At 42.2% G+C, this 19,626-nt stretch overlaps 1 protein-coding gene across 1 annotated transcript in view; it reads left to right on the top strand.

Moving 5' to 3' along the window:
• Window positions 1-4,741: 4,741 nt before the first annotated feature.
• The window catches only part of OXR1 (oxidation resistance 1), a 305,203-nt gene continuing 290,318 nt past the window's right edge, over window positions 4,742-19,626 (top strand). Inside the window, exon 1 of the mRNA XM_076329243.1 lies at window positions 4,742-4,783. The gene's annotated coding sequence lies outside the window, so the exon portion shown is untranslated. The remainder of the gene's footprint in view (window positions 4,784-19,626) is intronic.

Below are 19,626 nucleotides of genomic sequence, written 5' to 3'. Positions count from 1 at the left end.
CTCTTGGGGTAATACTTTCCAGAAGACTACTACCCACTGTATTTAGGCGAGTACTTTCTTTCATCTGTTTTACACTTGTAATAGTTTCACTGAGTATACTCAGTACTGTGGAATTTGGTGAACAATCATTTGCATCCACTTTTTGTCTTACCTACCACTTTCACGATTTTGTAAATCTCAGCCAAGCCCTCGTGCTTCTCTTCTCCACATTGAAGAGTCCCAGCCTTTTCATTCTCCCCTCACAAAGCAGTTGCTTGCTCATGACAGTTGCCTTTCTCTGTACCTTTTCTAGCTCTGTCCTTCGGGGTTGCAAAGAGCAGCAAAGTGCTACCTCCACCCCGATGAAGCCTAACGATTCATTGGCTTTTTTGGCTACTGCTGCACACTGAACTGAGAACTTCAGAGAATGGTCAACGATGACTCCAAGAGCTCTTTACTGAGTTGTAGCTGCCAACTCTGAGTTCAGCTTCATGCAAGCGCCATTTAGATTATTTTCTCTAAATGTGTTATCATATGCCTTGTGCCTCCTTCTCTTTCTCCTTCACTTCAGGGAATCTATGTAATAGTCACAGTTATTCCTTATGGGAATGCCACATTTCTCAATCCCCTATGTCTTATTTTCCTGTTCTAACAAAAACTTCCTTTGCCTTCTATTCCCATTCCCTCCAAAGATAGTCTCCACAGCAGGGAGGTTTATGTGCCCCACATTCCTGCTCCCACCTGCCAGTGTTCCCTGCTTTACTCCCCATACCACCATCCCGTTGTGATCCCCATCCTGGGGTTTCCCCAATTCCAGCCTTTTGGGGTTCTGTGGGAGCTGGTCCCCTTCCAATCCCTGCTCCACACCTACCTCCACAGCAGGAGGCCCTTACATGCTCCTTTTCCTCCACTCCAACCACCCTCCTTGTACGTTTTTACTATTTTAGTTCCCTGATTTTTCTTAAAATTTGATGGACTTATGCCCCCTGCTCCCCACAATGTCTCGAACATTTTCGTAAACTTTGTAACTAATCGGATGTGGGTTTTGAAAATTATGATACAGACACATCATAATAATCTGATATACATTTTTAATCAGTATTTCAGACACTAAATATTTTTCTCCTAATCTTTTCAGGTTTTAGGTTGGGCTCATTTTCCTCATCTTTCTCTCACAATTGTTTCTGAAGGAGTTTAATGTCAGGGGCAATGTAAATTAATGGCGGGGGGAGGGAAAAAATAAAGATGTTTTTGCTTAGAGGCCTGAGATAGTATTGAGTAAAAATTAGGATGAGTCTTCATGCACTATGAAGCACCAGTCATCCAGTTTTATTTTGTGCTTCTTAACTGTAACCCAAAAGCAGTAAGTCGGATAGTATCTTCTAGTAAAATTGTTCCTCCTCCCTTGAGCACAGCTGGACACACACTGATCATGCCAGCCTTTCTGCTACTCTGAAGAACATCCCCCATTTGGGCCCCAGCCTGACAGCTGGATTCTGTCTGTGCATGTCTCTCCGCTCTCCTGTACCTAATAATATGAACTTTGGTTTGGTGCCCTCTCCCTGTAGTGTTTAGTTTAAAAGGATGTACAAGAAATGGTCACATAAAGGATCATAGTCCATGAGGAAATAACCTTTACCTTTTATTTACATCTGTACTAAAACTTCCAAGTTATATCCCTTGAAATGAGTTTTGTCCTGTAAGCAATCAAAAAGAAAAAAAAAAAAAAGCATATTCTGCCTACCACACAGGAAGATTTGTACTTGGCTATACCGCAAAGTCACCTAGGGCAGTGGACTTGAAAGGTAAGGGTGCTGGAATGTAGCTTTGAGTTACACAAGGAGAGGGTAGAGAAGAGGGAATCTGAACACGGCTGTCAGGGAGAAGAGTGAAAATAACAATGAGAGGAGAAACCTGAGAGGACTGAGTTGAAAGTCTGAGAGCCAGAGCCAGTTGTTGGTATGTCACAGCCTCAGATCATCAGCAATGTGGAATTATAGGATACATTTGAAAAAGAAAGATTTTACTAGAGCCTTCCCAAGTAATATGAAGAGAGATTGGTAAAGTGCTGTGCTGTTCATGGAGACCAAAGCTGCACCTCTTTGTGCTGAGGAATTATTCCTCTTCTGTCATCTGGTAGGGGAACAGCAGCATAGCAGATATTTAAATCTTTGTTGCTGTGTAGGAACAAAATGCAACTCTATGGATATTTCTGCTGAGCAAAATTTGAAGGAGAAAGGAACAGCACCCAGCTTCAGATGGGTGTCTGCCTCTAAATAATTTATAGTTCACTGGCTGGCACAGCAGATGCTGCCACCACTTACTTGCTAATGTCCAATTTGGTAATTTGCATCTGGGTGATGATGGTGTCTTTTGAATACTGGAATTATAAGAACTTGTTATCTTAGGCGATATTTTTTATCATTTCATGCAATTTACAACAGCATGGCTTGGGTAAGAAGGATCCATATACGTTTATCTCTCCTTGTAAAAGCAGCTATATTTGACAAGTTCTGAAGAGATTCCTCATAGACAAAGATGTGAAAATGATAATATAGCTATCCCTGAAGAGAATGATAATGCAGACTCCAGAAAAATACATGTTTTCTTCACCATTATTTTAGCAGAGACATTTGTTCCCGTGATGGACAGTCTTCTGCACTCCCTAGGCAGTAAGAGTCCCCAGCTGGAAGCTACTCTCCTGAGACTCAGGACATCTTTCAGTCTCCTGATTTATCTAGAGCTGTATGCTGGTGAAGGTGCTAACTGTTCTAGGAAATTCTCCAGAGGCTGCCTACTGTTCCTGCAGAGCTCCAGCTGCAGTCAGATATACATTAGCCCTCTGTTATCCCAAATCTGAGGCTGCACTCAGAAAACTGCCTTTTCTATTTCCTCTGCTGTCTATCTCAAGATCAATAGCTCCAGGTGAAAGAATTACAGAATTTATTTTTTTCATCATTTTGTACAGTTATGCATGCTGCATAGCTTACAACTTTTTATAATATATAGTGTGAATGCTGCTGTTAGGTATGGACTACAGATTATAGTGTATCTCATGGCTTACAGAGAACACAGAATGAGGAGACAATTAGCGAACACGATTCATTCCCGTTTTAATACTATAGTCTTCGTGACATCATCTTTTATTTCTTAAAGTACTACAGCAGAGTTGCCTACATAATCTTGTCTAATCATCTATCCCATTGTATGTCAGTCTGTGAGGAAAATTGCTTCCTTGCTCTCACTTTATTTGACATTACTGACAAGTAACATTTCCTTTCCTGATTATACTCACCTACATGTAACTGAGCTTTTTTTCTGCAGTAGTTTTTGCTGAAGGCTGTGTTAAAAGTTCAGATTAAGATAAACTTCCAGTGCTCTCCTCTCACGTCTAGTGAAATAAATGAAAGTTTTTTAACATGGTAATCTTGACTGTACATTATTGTACATTATGTCATCAGAGTAGCGAGTTATCATTATGCAGATGTTGTCCGATACTCATTTCTGAGAACTTATTTAGTATTCATACTGTAAAGATTTTTTTCGCAGCAGCAATTTTCTGTATCTGTAAAAGCAGAATTCAGCAAAAACTCTGAACTCCTGCTAGGATAATGTAATTTCAGGCTTTGTAGTACGTTTATAAATCTAAAACAATGTGGTATTGTTATGTTTATTCTTACTGGTCTTTTAGGAAGGCAGAAAATGGTAAGCCACGACTTAAAAAAAACACACCAGAAACTCCCATTCACAAATACTTCAGGGGCTTTTAATTTCTGCCAATTATCTACAGCTCTTAGGTTTGAAACACAGTACTGCCAGTGAAAGGAGAGTGTGATCATGTCATTTCTCTTGCCATGTAGATCTTCCAGCCTAGAAAATCATATTTAGGGGGCTGTTTCGCAAGCTCTTTGCCTTGGACCTGTCACGTTCTCATCTGACTGCTCTGGGCTTCACTGGAGAGCTAGTGTGAGTTCGTCCCTCCCCAAGCCTCGTCCATAAAACCTTAACACCTCAGAGCAGGACGGGGATGTCTCCTGAGAAATACTGCATGAAAACACTGCTTGGCATCCTCTCCCACACTTTCTAGACCTGATTTCCGAAGCTGCTGCTTCACGGTGGGGCCCGGCCCTGAGGTAAATTGCCCGGCCCGGAGGTACGCTGCCCGGCCCAGCGCTGGGGTGAGGTGTCCGGCGCTGAGGTGAGGGGCCCGGCCCGGCTCTGAGGTGAGGGGCGGGCAGAGCCCGGCCGCCGCCCCGTCAGAAGCTCCCACGAGCCCCTCGGAGCCGCGCCGCGCGGTGTGCGCCCCTGCCCGCTTCGCGGGAGTAGCCGCCGCCGAGCGTACCGCAGGGCTCCCAGCGCGAAGGCGCGGACGGGACCCGCGCGCGGGTAGCGCAGGCATCGCCCCGGTTTCCGTGCCTCTCCTCTGACACCGCGGGGAGGACCTGCGCGGCGGGGGGTCACCCCCTGCCCGGGGCTGCGGGGAGGAGGCCGCCTCTGCCCCTTTAAGCTCCAGCTGTTCTTTTCTGCGGCGCCTATTTTTAGCTCATCCTCTTGGTAGCATCCAGCTCTGCCCCCTATTTCTCCGTGCTCCCCCCTCCTCCCCCCCCTCCCCGGTGGTAGGTTCCGCACGGCGGCGGCGGGGGGACTGAGCATGTCCGAACCCGCTCGGCAGCGGCCGCCGCGCCGGGGCTGCGCTCGCGCGCCGCGCTCGCGGGGCGGGAAGGAGGGCGCGCGGCCGGGGGCCGCGTGAGGGAGGCGCGTGCCGCCGCCGCCGCTGCTCCGCGGCGCCCGCCGCCGCCCGCAAGTAAGTTCCTCCGCGGGCGCGGGGTGCCCGCCGCGGGGGCGGAGGGGGCAGCGGGCGCCGCGGTGCCGCCTCCACGCGGCAGGGGCGGCCCGGAGCAGGGGCTCGGAGTTCGGCGCTCCCCTGCCCCTGGGGGCCGGCGTCGGGCGGGACGCGCGGCGCGACAAGGCTGCCCCTGCCCGCCCGGCCGCCTCGCTGCGCGCCCCGCGGGGCCGCCGCAACTTCTCGGCTGCCCGCGGCCCGGCCCCGCCGCGCCGGGGGGCAGCGGCTCGCCCCGTGTTGCGGGGTCCTGCCGCCTCTGGCGCGGGCCGCGGCCTGCCGGCTCGGCTCGGCCACGGCGGGTCGGCGGCCGGCGGCGGGTGAGCGCGTCTCCTCAGGTGCGTGTGGCGACCCCGCCGCCGAGAGGGACGGTCCGGTCCGGTCCGGGCGCGGTCCGCGGCTCCGAGCGCCGCGGAGAGAAGCGGGAGGCTGCGCTCAGCCTGCGAAGAGGGCGCGATACGAAAATAGCGAGCAAGTAGCCGCGCAGCCAGTGCATCATCAGAATTAGCAAGGCTGTGGTGTCTAAAGGAGTTTCTGATTTAACAGATGATACCGTAGGAAAGAAAGTGTTTGCTGAAAGAAACTGTAATGACGTGCCTTTTTTCTCCCTCGTGGACAGTCCGTTCGGGGTGTTCTTTTAGTTTAGCGGGGGTGCAGTATTTTAACTTACCTGCCAGTAGCAAACAAATACCAAACTATGCCTCGAGTTTTTTTCCTCTGAAAATGGGATTTTGTTATTCATTTAAAAAATGCTTATTCTGTTGTTGTTCCTTTCACATGTAAAGTCAGTTTGGATACCATTTGTTGTTGATATTAGGAAATGTAAAGTTCTTCACTTAATGTTGAAAGCGGCATGATTTAGTTTGCTTCTTTTCCTGTGCTCTGAAGTGAGGAAAGGTTTTGGAAACTGCTTCCCTATTCAGAGGGGGCTCGTTGCTGTTTGCTAAGTTGTATTGAGGCAACCGTCTAATTAAAACGATTAAATAATAGGGGAAGGGGAATTTGAGGAGCTTTCTGTGAAACTGAACATCACTTATGAAAATTCTGCTGCTTAGCATGTCACTGGTGAAAGAATTGCACTAAGCGAGGGCCAGTAAGTAGCTCTTGGTAGACAGTCTGCCTTAATTTTCATTAGACCGTTCCGGTAGGTATTCTCACTTTAATGACCTGACTTTTGACACTCTTACAGGCATGATTATCTTTGCATGTTAACTTAGATTTGGTGCGGTACTCAGAGGTGAATATTCATATAAGCTTAAATGTCTGCATGTTAAGCCTCATCAAAATTTAGATGTATTTTAAAGTAGTTAAAGACCCAGAACTTGCCATCCCTACTGTGTATATTCTTGATTCTGTTAATTACCATTATTGCAATGGAGACAGGAAGACTGCTGTGTGATTGTTTCCGTAGCTCTGCAACTCTTCCCCTCTCCCAAATGAAACACCCCCTCTCCCCCCAAGACAACCCCCCCCCAAACAACAACAATTGATCTGTGGGTTTCTGAAAGCCAGTCAGTCTGTGCGATTGGGATCTGACTTGTGCATGGATAAGCTGCGGTCCTGTCAGTGCCATTTTTATGAGTATGCAATAATGGGGAGAAAAATGATGCCTTTTGCCTGCTGCACAAGACCATAAGAGAATGCAGCAGGAAAGAACAGCTTGTTTTACCTATGTTGATGACATAGTGAAAAATAAGGAGGGAAATTTTTGTGTGGCAACCTGCCATTTTCTCCTGTATTTAGATTTGAGCTGAAATAATATTAGATATTTCAAAAATACTGTTCAAAGTATCAGAAGCCTTTGAAATCTGAGTGTTAAAAATGCCTTTCCTTATGCTCTTGGAGTAATAATTTGTTTAATAGGTGGCATTTGTGTTGCATTTTTACTGTTATGACATTTTCTCATTATAGTTCCAGAGCTCGTCCAGATTAATAGAATTATTTCAGCATCCTAACTAGATAAGCATACTTTGATAGTCAAAGCACACGCAGATAGAGCATATAAGCGTATCCTTAGAATATATGCTGTGGTATAATTCCTGTAGAGTCTCAGTTGAGTCTTCATTTGTTGTCCAGGTTTGAGCCCAGCTACTGGAAATGAGAAAATTATTTGAGTGGCATTGGGGTTACACATAAATTGTTTGGGAATGTCCAGTTAGCAGCTGCAGTGTTTGCACATAGTTATTTTTCCCTTCAGGCAGAAAAAAGTAACTCTAATCTTCTTTATTGGTGCATATCTTCCCTTGAAAACTCTTATTTCTCCATTATTCACTTAATAAAGGGAAATATCTTAAGGTTTTTTCTTTTTTTAATAAAGTGTGTCATCTCGCATTATAGGAAATCATACATACTCATCCTCCCAGGACTCTGGGGAATAACAGAACTATGGAAAGAGATATAGAAATACTTTTTTTTTTTAGTTGAATTTAATTAAAAAAAAAAAACCCAAGTATTAATAATGCCCTAGGAAATTTTCATAGAGAAGTGATTATTCTCTAAGGTTGATAGCTGAAGGCAGTAGTCTAGGATTGTCAGCATTACTTATCAGCTGTTAATTCGCAAGGTCTCTTAGCATTCGTTTTTGTTGATGAGGTACTGTAACTTATTTCTTCTTCACCCTTTAGCAAGCTGCTGTTGTTTCTTAAGTTACTATAGCAAAAATATTAAAATAAGCATATTAGTGAAACACATATGGGAGGTGACAACCTTCCAGAAGTGAACAGTTACTGCTGACAAGCATGGTTGGGTGTCAGGTTAGCACAACATTGCTACATGTTCATGAATGGGTTTCCTCAGGAGATATTGATACTTTTGTTTAATAGAGCCATTTACTTAAATTTGGGATGGCTTCCTTGTTTACTGCAGCAGATGTTCGTTAAAGTAAGGTGTCTTTCTTTGGTGTGTGAACTGTTGCCATCAGAGACAGAAGGAGCAGTTTGGGATAGGCAAATAATTGCACGTGCTCCGAAGCTCTTGGGGAAGACCTTCAAGTGTTTGAAAAAGATACTGCTATCTTCAGTTCATCGGTGGTGTTTTGTGCCTGGAACAGATGCTCACGTGGTGTACTGCAGCAGTGACCTGTAAATTACCCTTCTATTCTAGCATCTGTTTCTACCAGTTTTACCTTCTCCATATCTATGTCTAATCTTGAGTATCTCCTGGATATCTCATGATACGTTATGGATGTGTCATACAGTTTCTAAGACAAGAAGTTATTGGATCTGCAGGTCAAAATCTTTCAGATTGTGCAGAGGCCTCTGTCAGAGAGAGAGCTTGTCTGTGGCTGCAGCAGTACAATTAGCAAGTTTCTCCTGTACCTAAGGTTACCGCCTGTATCTCTCAATTACATGTTGAAGCGAGTGATGACCTCCTTCCTGCTCCTGCTTTCTTACATTGCAAAACGGAGATAGAAGGAGTATTTGCTATTTTTTGTTATTCTACTGCCTGTAATAGGGTTTGAAGAGGAAGAAAAAAAAAATCAGAGAGAGAAGAGAGAAGTAGGGAGGGAAATACATAAACCTGTCTTAATCTTCCACAGCTATTGTACTGAGAACAAATTGGAGTTTTGGCTCCTTAACTCTTAAATGGCATGAGGGGAAAGGACCCTTCAGCTTCACTTTGTTACCCCTCAGGAATACACTCAGGTATCTTTATCATTTGATGCTTGAGAAATCATGTGAAGAGAGGGGGGTTAGACATGGGAGCAAAGGGAAGAGAGGACAGCTACCCACAAGCTGGATGTGTCTCATAGAGGAGTTCCTAGTGGAGTCCTGAACACAGCTTACAAACATGCCGTTTGTCACAAAACAAAGGCTTGTACCTTCTCCGGGGCCAGTGTAACGTGTTGTCCACATAGCCCAGGGATGGTAACATGGGAAAAAATGGGATTCTGAGCAGCAGGATAAAGTGTGCTGTGGTGTTACATGACAAGTGTATTTGTGTGAGTTCTTGAACAGCTTGAGGCCATGAAAGGTATACCAGTCTCCTCTTTATTTTCTTTTTGCTGGATCCAGCTGTTTTCAGGCTTGGACTGATAAGTCTAAGCTGATTTATGTATTTCTGGTAAGCTTTTATGACCTTTTTGTTCCATATGATGGGAGTCCCATTGTCCCCCCACCCCCCAAGATTAGGGATGAAGTAACAAAGTACTTACTGAGTAATAGTTAATAAACGTTGGAAGCCTGACTGGCTGATTTAAAAAGGGGAGTTAAACTTAAAACTTGTGAAGGAACAAGGGGATTCCCCCAGCACAACCACGGACATTATAAAACCAGAAGGGCATGTGCAATGACTTCCCATATAATAGAAACTGTCGGACTCTGAGTAAGTTCTTGGTTGAATGAGACTTACCACTTAGAAAAAAAGTTGCTCTTCATTTAAAAATTTGGAGTAAGCCCCTCTTAACCCTTGTGAATGCATCTAAATCCATTGTGAGCTTTCTGGTTATTAATTAGCCCGAGTGTTTACTATTAATAGCTTATTTTTAGCTTCGTGTTGTTTTTATTCAAATTCCAGCTACCAGATCTGACTATCTGCCTGTTCAAAGAGCTACATATTGTCCAATAGTTTTTTCTGTGAAAGTATGTATAGATCGATGAAGACCTCTTGATAAGATTGAGCTCATCAAATCTTTTGCTGTTTATGTTTTTTCAGTCCTGTTTCATTTGTGAGACTAGTCAGTTACTCTGTTTTCTGTCACTTGGAAGTTACACCTACTGTGTGTCCTGGATGCAAATGCTTTTCCTGAATGTGCAGTAACTTCACACACAAATAAAAAGATTAGGGGCAAAAATAGTCAGTGCCCTAATAGAAGGGAGAGAACATAAAGAAATCTTTAACGGTGAAGTAAGTACAAGTTTTTTAATACTTTGCTAGTAAATCTATCAGTGATCAACGGTGAAAGATGAAATTTTGAACATTCTAAGCAGAGCTTAAAGTGATGTTAGTAAAAGCAAGACCTTTTTCTGTGGAAGATGGGAAGTTTGTTGGTCAGTGAATAAGAGCCTTAGTCATGTAAGTTCCACTGGTATAGTTTACACATTCTTCAGTAATCAGTGACCAAAGAGTAACACTTCGGGTTAGCCTGGGACATACCCCTTGCATCCCTGTAAAGGCACAGTTGACATCTGTGCAATCATGGACGTGCGGTATTTCTTACTGAGCATGTAAAGCAAAGCTGTAGCAGTTCTGTATCAAACTCAGGATACCTCTGGAAGACAAAGTACTGCCTCTTGGTAGTGTAGGTACCTTGTTTGTTCAATGGTACTATCTGTACACACTTTTGTTTTGGAAGGTGTTCTCGTAGCCATCGGGACAGATTACTAGGAACCATCTTGTCTGTCTTCTATGGGTGATCTCACCCATTAAAACACCAAATCTGGAGAAAAAAAACCTGCTATGTGAACATATAGCATGACTGCTTAATTGTTATGCTTTTTCTTTCTAGACACTTTATGTATACAATTCCCATTCATTTCACAATTAACTTGAGTTGTGGAAACAGAGGAGAAGAAGAATCATGTCTCCTGTGCTTCTTCGTATGAAATGCTTTTGGACACATAGATGTGAAACAAATTCATAGGTAAAACATAGTTCACTTAAGTACTCCTATAGATCATAAGTATCCAGAAACCTTTATATAATATGACATGCGCATGGATAAGACTTTGATACTGTAGTCAGAACTTTTTCTCCCCAAGGCGTAACACAACCAGATTCCATGGAGATACTTTCTAAAATAACAGCAAATACGTTATTAGTTATTCCTTAATCTAACCATAGCTGTACAAAAGCTTAGTAATAAATCATCTTCATATTTCATAAATAATACAGAGCATACTAAAATATTAGTATTTATAGTCACTGCAGTGAAACTGGATTCACTTGTGAGTCTTCTTTAGATTTCCTTTGTGATTTTAAATTATTAATATTGTTATATTTCAGAAATTGATATTTATATACTGTTGATGTAAACCTAATCTATTCAGTCATCTGAATCTCTGGCAGTGAATTCCAAGTTGTCTTATGCATTTTGTTGCACCAAAAAGCCAGGACATCCATGTTGTTGATACAAGCACATTCCAAGTTGATTAATCAATGATTATCACAGCTTCTGTAGCTTCTGAAAGGAGAAGCTGTAACAGCTTTTAAATCCCCTTTAGAGAAGGAAACAGCTCTTATCCAGGACTACAAACAGCAACAACAAGGAAAACGGATGCAATGGGAAACAAAATATATTTGTTTCTACTGGCTTTAGTTCTCCTTTGGGATCTTATCGTTAGTCTCTGTGGATTTTCAGTAATTTTCTCTGGGATTATGACTATATCTTTTTTTTTTTCCCCTCGCTTTTTCTTTTTCCTAGAGTCAGTATGAACACTAACTGCAGTGAAATGTTATGGCCATCGGACTAATGCTAATTCATTAGTAGTCAATCTCACTTCTAAATGAAACCTCAAGCTCCTTGTGGTACTTTCCGCTTGAATATTTTTCAAAGAATAACACTAATTTTAAATGTGGACTTAAACTACTGATTGAAGTCCCACTCATACCTTCTGTTGCCATTAGTATATCACCATGGCAAAAATAAATTGTGTCTTTCCTTGCATGCATTTTCCATATTCCAGAAAGGATGATAGTAGCAGGAATTAGCTGGTCCATGTGGAACACTTGACTGTGAAACTCTTTTCCATACGCAAACTGTCACACCTGCTTTTTTTTTTCCTTATTTTTTTCACTAAGGTCTACCTCACCTGAAAACTTATAACCTGAGTTTATGTTCCAGTGAGAAATTTTACCTGAAGCAGTGAACGACTTAGACACCTCTAGAATGGAAACAGTGGAATAGCTATGTGTAAGAAATTATAAGGAAAGTTTTGAAGTGGAACTAACATTTATTAAAGCTTCACTGCTCAATCGATTTTTCTGTTTACTACTTCCCAGTGTGTTCTGTATGTTGTGTATCCCCACTGTAAGCTCTCTACAGTGGAGTGTGTGTGTATTTACTTGTTTTAGAGGGCTACACACAATCAGCTGCTTTTACAGAATTAAAGTGTGTGTTTTATGTTTATCTTCAAATTAAACTGTTAATACAAATTGTCAAATTTGAGGCTCTGAATATAAGATTTTTCTCAGGTGTCCCTGCCATAATAGCTGCTTTATGTACTTTTCCATATGTACTTATGTACACTTTTTTGGGTGTAAAGCTGTAGCAGTATCGCTGTGTTGCATTGCATCTGAGAATCTACCTCCAGGCACGGCTTTCCATTCAAAGCGTCCCTGTGTTCCGGGGTCCCAGAGGGCACAACTTTCTTTCAGCTGAGTGCGTGTACTCATATCTGAGAAGACAGTGTCAAGCAGGACTTATCCAGCATTTGCTCTTTTCTGCAGCTCTTGTCTATGGCAGTGCTGATTGAAAAAAGTGAAATTTTGGATAAGTTGTTTGTGTTCTTAATGTCCTTAAAGCATTGAGGCACTGGGATGTGCCTGGAGTTCAGGTAACCTTATGAGCAAGCATCCTGATTAAAATGCTGAAGCAAAAAGAGCTGTCCTTGGAGTTGGGGACCATGAGAGAGAACGTCTTGGCTTTGGATCAGATTAGGACTTGGATGAACTGCCTGGACAAAATCTTAGTGTTGGTTGGATGAGGTTGTTGGAGGGTGGTGATGGTGACGGGATGGGGCTAAGGGAAGATGAGAATGGCACTGGGCAACTGGGAAGACGTGCAAGTAGTGGAGTCCGTGTCTCGTGAGGGCTTTACAGAGTCCAGAAAGAATCCAAAGTTTCCAATTCTTCCTGTCCTGTTGTAATTCAGGCAAGCCCGTTGTTAAGGGTATTTCACCTCATTGTTCTACCCCTTCACACCCCTTACTTCTTCCTCTTATTTATTATTGTAAACTTGTATTTCTGACCCTTGTGGGACTTGAAATATTAGAGCTGAAGCTGTCTGGATATCCAAAGTAAATGAAGACTTTTCCATTTAACTTTAGTCTCTATACTTCAAGTCTGTATCTGTAAAATGAAGACAATACTAGCTGCATAACACAGCATGATATGAGAAGGTAAGTTCATTAATATTGGCTAAATACTCTAATACTGTGGTGATGATCACCTTGGAGAGGCTCATGAGGAAATTAATACTTCTAGCATCCTAGCAGAGCTTAAGTAGAGTACTATAAGGCCATGGACTGAACAACTCTGATTAGACTAGACACTGGATACCTTAACTGCTTACTCAGTAAATAGTGTCCTTCCTGTTCTGAGCGTTGAAGCAGTCTTGGTGGAAAGAAATGCTATGTGAACACATTGCTGAAAACTGTATAAAGCTTTTTACGCCATCCTCTTTGAGAATATCGTTTAGATGTTTGGTGACCAGTGGTTCTTTGTGAAAACAGCAGCCACACTATATGAGGGGTTGGTACCTACTGAAGTCCTCATCAAACTGCAACCAGCCTTCTGAATTAGGATGTCTTTGAAGGGGAGAAAAGCTCCTTGTAGTGATAATGTGACCATGGGAAAAGAGATCTGTGTAACAGTCCTCATAATGATTGCTACATATAAATAGTGGAGAGTAGGTAAACACAGACAGGAGTGAGTGAGACAGAACTAAGATGCAAGTGGTCTTGGTTTTGGTGAGTGTGATACTTTTCCTTACACTTCATGAAAGAAATACAGCTTTATGCATCAAAATTATGTTACTTGTCTGCTGGAAGACTAATATACACATACATTGTATCCAACAGCACTAGCAAAGGTCTGTAAAATGGGTGAAACTAGTGATGGTGGCAGCCGGTGGAGTTGCCCAGGTGGAAAAGCTGCATGGGTGGAAGGAGCTTGCAGTGTTTGGAAGGAGAGTGATGCGATGATGAAATGTAATCAGAGACCATCTGCATATCTAGTTTGGCACAGGAACGTGGCACAGTGAACACCAAATTATCTCACTGCAGTTCTGTCACCATCTCCTAATGTTCCTCTTAGCCAGTGTTGCAGTAAGTTTTGAGCGAGGCTTAGATTATACCTAAAGATCAGGCTTGACCTCACTGAAGCTTCAAAGGGGAGGTATTGCAAATATACGGCTATGCTGAGAAGTACCCAGAAAAGATACTCTTACTTCTCCATATGTATTTTCCCTAAATTCCTCTACCTTCTGTTTTCCCCAGTTTTCAGGGTTCTATATAAGAGACATCCTAAAACTAGCACAGGCAAAATGCAAACTTGTTACTGCTCTTTCCAATCCCTTTTTATGCCCTCAGTCACCTCTAACCACTTCTGTTTCTCAGGTATACCCAAAGGAAAAGGTTTTGTAAGATATCTTCATCAATGATATAGACAGTGGGATCGAGTGCACCCTCAGCAAGTTTGCAGATGACACCAGGCTGAGTGGTGCGGTCAACACACCAGAGGGACGGGATGCCATCCATAGGGACCTGGACAAGCTGGAGAAGTGGGCCCATGTGAGCCTCATGAGGTTTACCAAGGCCAAGTGCAAGGTCCTGCACCTGGGTCGGGGCAACCCCCGGTATCAATACAGGCTGGGGGATGAAGGGATTGAGAGCAGCCCTGCCGAGAAGGACTTGGGGGTACTGGTGGATGAGAAGCTGGACATGAGCCAGCAATGTGCGCTCGCAGCCCAGAAGGCCAAGCGTATCCTGGGCTGCATCAAAAGAAGCATGGCCAGCAGGGCGAGGGAGGTGATTCTGCCCCTCTATTCTGCTCTGGGGAGACCCCACCTGGAGTACTGCGTCCAGCTCTGGAGCCCTCAGCACAGGAAAGACATGGACCTGTTGGAGCGGGTCCAGAGGAGGGTCACAAAAATGATCAGGAGGATGGAACACCTCTGCTCTGAGGAAAGGCTGAGAGAGTTGGGGTTGTTCAGCCTGAAGAAGAGAAGGCCCTGGGGAGACCCTACTATGGCATTTCAATAAAGGGAGTTTATAAGAAAGATGAGGACAAACTTTAGCAGGGCCTGTTGCGTCAGGACAGGGGGGAATGGCTTTAACCTAAAGGGGGGTAGATTGAGACTAGATATAAGGAAGAAATGTTTTACGCTGAGGGTGGTGAAACACTGGCACAGGTTGCCCAGAGAGGTGGTGGATGCCCCATCCCTGGAAACATTCGAGGTCAGGTTGGACGGGGCTCTGAGCAACCTGATCTAGTTGAAGATGTCCCTGCCCACGGCAGGGGGGTTGGACTAGAAGACCTTTAGTGGTCCCTTCCAACCCAAACTATTCTATGATTCTGTGTTGTGGCAATGGGTAGTAGAAATGAATTCCCCAAAGGAAGAACTGCATGTCATTCCATGTGGCTTCCTTGGGGAACGTAAGAGACCACTGGTTGGAACCCATGGGGCTTTTTTCAGCTGAAATGAAGGAAATACTGAGGAAATCTGAAAGTTGGCATTGATAGGGAGGAAATTGTTCCATCTCCGTGAAACATGCAAAGGATCCCTGTCATCTCTTCTAAATTCTTATAATAATTGCTAATTGCTTTCTGCTTTCCAATTCTCCTTCCCAGTTATTTTAATTACAACTCACTATGGCAGAAGTACCTGTCTCTTTTGCTGTCTGAGTCAATCCAAGAGGAGGAAGAATAAAAATAAAGATTAAAAAAATTTTAAATTCCTTTATTTATTCCACTTTCTTGTAATACCCAATCAAGTTGTAGGTCAGTTTTCTGTTTTCAGTTTTCCAAATACACACCTCTACGTAAACCAGTAGATCTTCAGATAATAGGAGGATTTGGCTTTAAATAACTTCCTATGACAAGCACAGTACCCCTTTTTTCCAAAGGTCTGTAAATATTTTCAAGGTGAATTAATTCGTTTGCCAAATGAGCCAGATTTATACCTGTGTGAGGGCAAAAGCAGTCACCAATGTGCTTTAATGCATATGAGTTAAGTCACTTTGTGTAAGTGCATGATTATTAGAAGGATTTTAAAGAATAGTCTGGAAAAAAGTGAAGATAATCGCTTTTTGATGGGTAAATTAATATAAATCGTGCCAATCTACAGAAATACAGACTGAGATGGTGTGAAGCAGTGAAGCTCGTATAAGCAGCTTGTAGTTTTCCAGATGCTTGTACCTGACATTTTATTCCGCAATGCTTACACTGTGGCACGACACAAATTTCAGTACATCAAGCATTCAGTTTCCATGCCAGGATTAAATTACTCAAGTTTGTTTGGAGTTCTGGACTGTTGCAATTTTAAACCACTAGTGTTTTGTCATGTGTCCTTGTTTAGGAAGATTCCTATTCTATTTAATAAAAATTGAATTGTGATAAATTAATGATTATGACCATCTCTGAGCTGCAGGACATCTGAAGCCTGCAAATTTGTTTATGCTTAAGATATATGTAACCGATTAACTTGAATGACAGTCTTATTACATCTTCCAGTCTGTTCTTGGTGCATTGTTAACGATACCTCTCTAGCAGGTAAAGAAAGATAAAATGATAGTGTTTTCTCCAAAGAAACTGAACTAATCATCTGTTTCTCGATATTGGTCTAGAAATGCAACATTATTCCTGAAGGCCTTCAGACTATAACCCTCTAAGATGCTTTCTTCAAACATACAATTATTGAGCCGTGCAAGACCACTTAGTAGGAACACAAGAAAGTCTTCTTCATTTGGCTCGTAGATCATCATAGCTAAGACAAGACTACTATCATATTGTATTGATCATTCCTTAGCATGTGACATTTATATAAAGTTCCTGTTCTTTTTTTTTAACTGTAATCTTTTGTGTTACTTTGTTTTGATATTGTCTCGAGTAGGCTCTTGATGTTGAAGAGAAGATACTTTTATAGATCCATAAAATATATACATCACTTTGCATGAACAAAAAGTTTGACTGCAAATGAGCATTTGCATTTATACAACGCAATAATGAGTTCATGTATTTGTAAGAGTGCATGACTCCTAATTATGAATCCCAACAAAGGATCTGAAGTGACTATTTGGCTTAAAACTTCCACCCCCCTCGCAACTAAATCATCCAGTCTGCCTCTGCATGATTTGCTTTTCTTAAATGTTCAGACATTTGGGTACAGTTTTAGTATTGCTAATAGGTCACACTAATTTTTACACTTTTTTTGTAAAAAATGCTGATGCAAAAAAGTAGTCTATGTGAGACCACTAGGAGAATGCTTTAAAAATTGTAGTAATCTGTGAGCCCAGTCACATAAAGCATGACTTGAGTATGGTTGGTTAAAGGTGAGCTACAAGAACAACATTTAATTCCAAGTTTAAATTAAGGTATTAACTAATAGAGCTTGGGACAGGAGATTACAGAGGCTGTGGCTTAGTTTGTTACAGAGTACTACTACATTGAAATTCATGCCTAAGCTTGTGGTTTTTTCCCTGCTTGCACAAGTTGTCTGTGTTTGGAAGTTCTAGTTCTGATCCTTTCCTACTAGCAGATGCTAATGTTAGAAGTCTTTACTATGAATTTATGACTTAAACCCAATAAAACTGTACAGAACAACGGTACTTCCTTGTTGAAACAAAGAAATTTAACCCTTCCTTTAAAGAGCTACTTCAGCATGGTGTAGAGTCTAGAACAGCGCCATGGGAGACAGACTTTGACTGATTTTATTTTAACATATGGAAGATGCTGGATAGTTTTCCTTTAATCAGCTCCACAAATCAACAGGTGGTGAAAGATAGGTTCTTCCCATGTGTTAGTGAAGGGTCAGATAGTCTATTGCTAACAGTTTTGAGCCACGTGTGGAGAATATTCCTACCTTCTGTTCATCAACAGGGAAGCAAACATTACATGTTTGTATTTATATTTAATAAAATTAAGTCCATATGTATTTTTTGTCCTCTACCTTCTGGCTAGTTGGTAATGTGGAACTAAGCTGCAATGGACCGGACATGCATGCTACCGAGGGTACAAATCTGTATTTTTTTCTTAATCAGTTTTAAAAGCACGTAAAGCTTTTTCTGGTGCAGCACCACTGATTTCATATTTTTCACATGTGGCTGGTCCCTAGATGCTGTTCACCACACTGGACAGAATGGGTGCAAATGTATTGCTGTGGGTGGAGCAGTGAGAGGACACTGGAAGAGACAAGTGGCTCCGTGATGCAAATCCTTGAGTACTTTAATTGCAGGATAGATAGGAGCAAATGTTTTGTGTTTGTTCTTCTGCAGGGTGTCAAGCCAGATGTGAGGAGAAAAATAACTTGCATAAATTAAGTCTTTACACAATAGTATTTTGTGTTACTCCTTTGTTTTGCAGATTTCAAGTACCTCCACTGTGCTTGCCAGTAAAATAAACAGATTACAGGAACAGAGCAAAAAAACCCCTTCATTCTCTTCCAATTAATTTAATTCCTGCTAAAATCCTGTTTATGTTTGGAAAGGAATGACCTTGAAACATTCCAGTTCACGGTTCAAATTTTTTGCTTGATATTGGCTCATATACTGAGTGACCTGAATAAAAATAATGAGTAGACAGTAGAATCTTTTATTGTTGAATCGCTCATTATCTAAGGTGTTAATTTTTTCACTTCCCTATATTTGTTATACGAAGGATAAATTTAGTATTGTGGAGGCAGTAACAACATTTCCAATTCCATGGTCATAGTTCTTGCTTAATGCTATCAGCACAGTCATTTTCATAGATGCTCTGCATAATGTATCAGCATGGGCCAGATTTTCCTCTGTGACTCAGAAGCTGTTGTAATTACATTGGTGCAGGCTACTGCATCTCTTGCTTATGAGGCTGTAGCAGTGGTAGTGAGTTTTCTATATGAATGGAGAATTTGTAAGCCTGCACCAACATTATATAAACCTCTGACAAGTGTTGAAATTTTATTTCAATTTTGTGACAGTGTTCTGTTTCTGTCAGAGGGCTCTGTTGTTCTCAAGCATCCCCATATGTGCTTGCTTTCACAGTGTGATAAAGGTAATTTGTGCCCTTGTATATTCTGTTGGGATAGTGGTGAAGTTGTCATTTTGGTAAGAACATACTCTGTCACTCTCATTTCTCTTATGCCCTGAATTGCTTTGCAGGTGCCACAGTTGAATATTGCTGGAAAAAGTACCTAATGCAGACAGTCTGAGATTATATGGAAACTACTTGTAATGGTCATGGTGTAATACCTGAAACAGAATAGAGGAACCTATGCACAAATATAGAAAGCTTGAATTATTCATCAGGTGATGGTGAAAAAATAGCATGTGCACCCTGCCAGGCAGAAAACCAAGTGACTAACTGTAGTTCAACAAAGCAATATGGGTTTTTAAAAAACATAGCCGTGGGGTTAATTATTACATTGTATGAGTTTTACCTGAATTAAGAGAAGGGAAGCAGTATGGTTTTACATTAATGGGATGCACAAAGCCAAACTGAGTCCTGTTAGGCATTTGAGAGGCACAAGAGTGTCTGAATTGCCTGTTTCCTGTGTGCTGCCTGTACCTTTCGGGATGATGATGTTCTCCGGTTCTATGTGGAGATCACAGCTAAGAAGGGTAATAAGATAAGCCCCTTCTGGCTAAAAAAAGAACAGTGGTGCTAAGCTTGAGGATGAAGCATGTGTAGGCTCTCCTTTGGACTTGCACCTGGAATGGCAAGAGTTCGTAAAAACTCCTTTCCTCAGCTAGTGAGGTCTAGGGGATTCCCATACTGGTCACCTCCTGTTTTAACCTGCTGAGGATAGCCCTGTAAAGCAGGCAGGTTTCTGACATTCATTCAGTGATCTGTCAAAAAGTTTTGTGCTGAAGTGGAAGAAAAAGAGATCATATCTCCTAGTTCGGAATGAATAATTAAGGATTTTTAAGCTGCTATTTAAGTGGATGTCCTGG

Source organism: Aptenodytes patagonicus, chromosome 2 (assembly GCF_965638725.1).
Source record: "Aptenodytes patagonicus chromosome 2, bAptPat1.pri.cur, whole genome shotgun sequence".
NCBI lineage: Eukaryota > Metazoa > Chordata > Aves > Sphenisciformes > Spheniscidae > Aptenodytes > Aptenodytes patagonicus.
The sequence above is the reverse complement of the archived record's forward strand: the minus strand, read 5'-3'. Positions and strand labels throughout refer to the sequence as shown.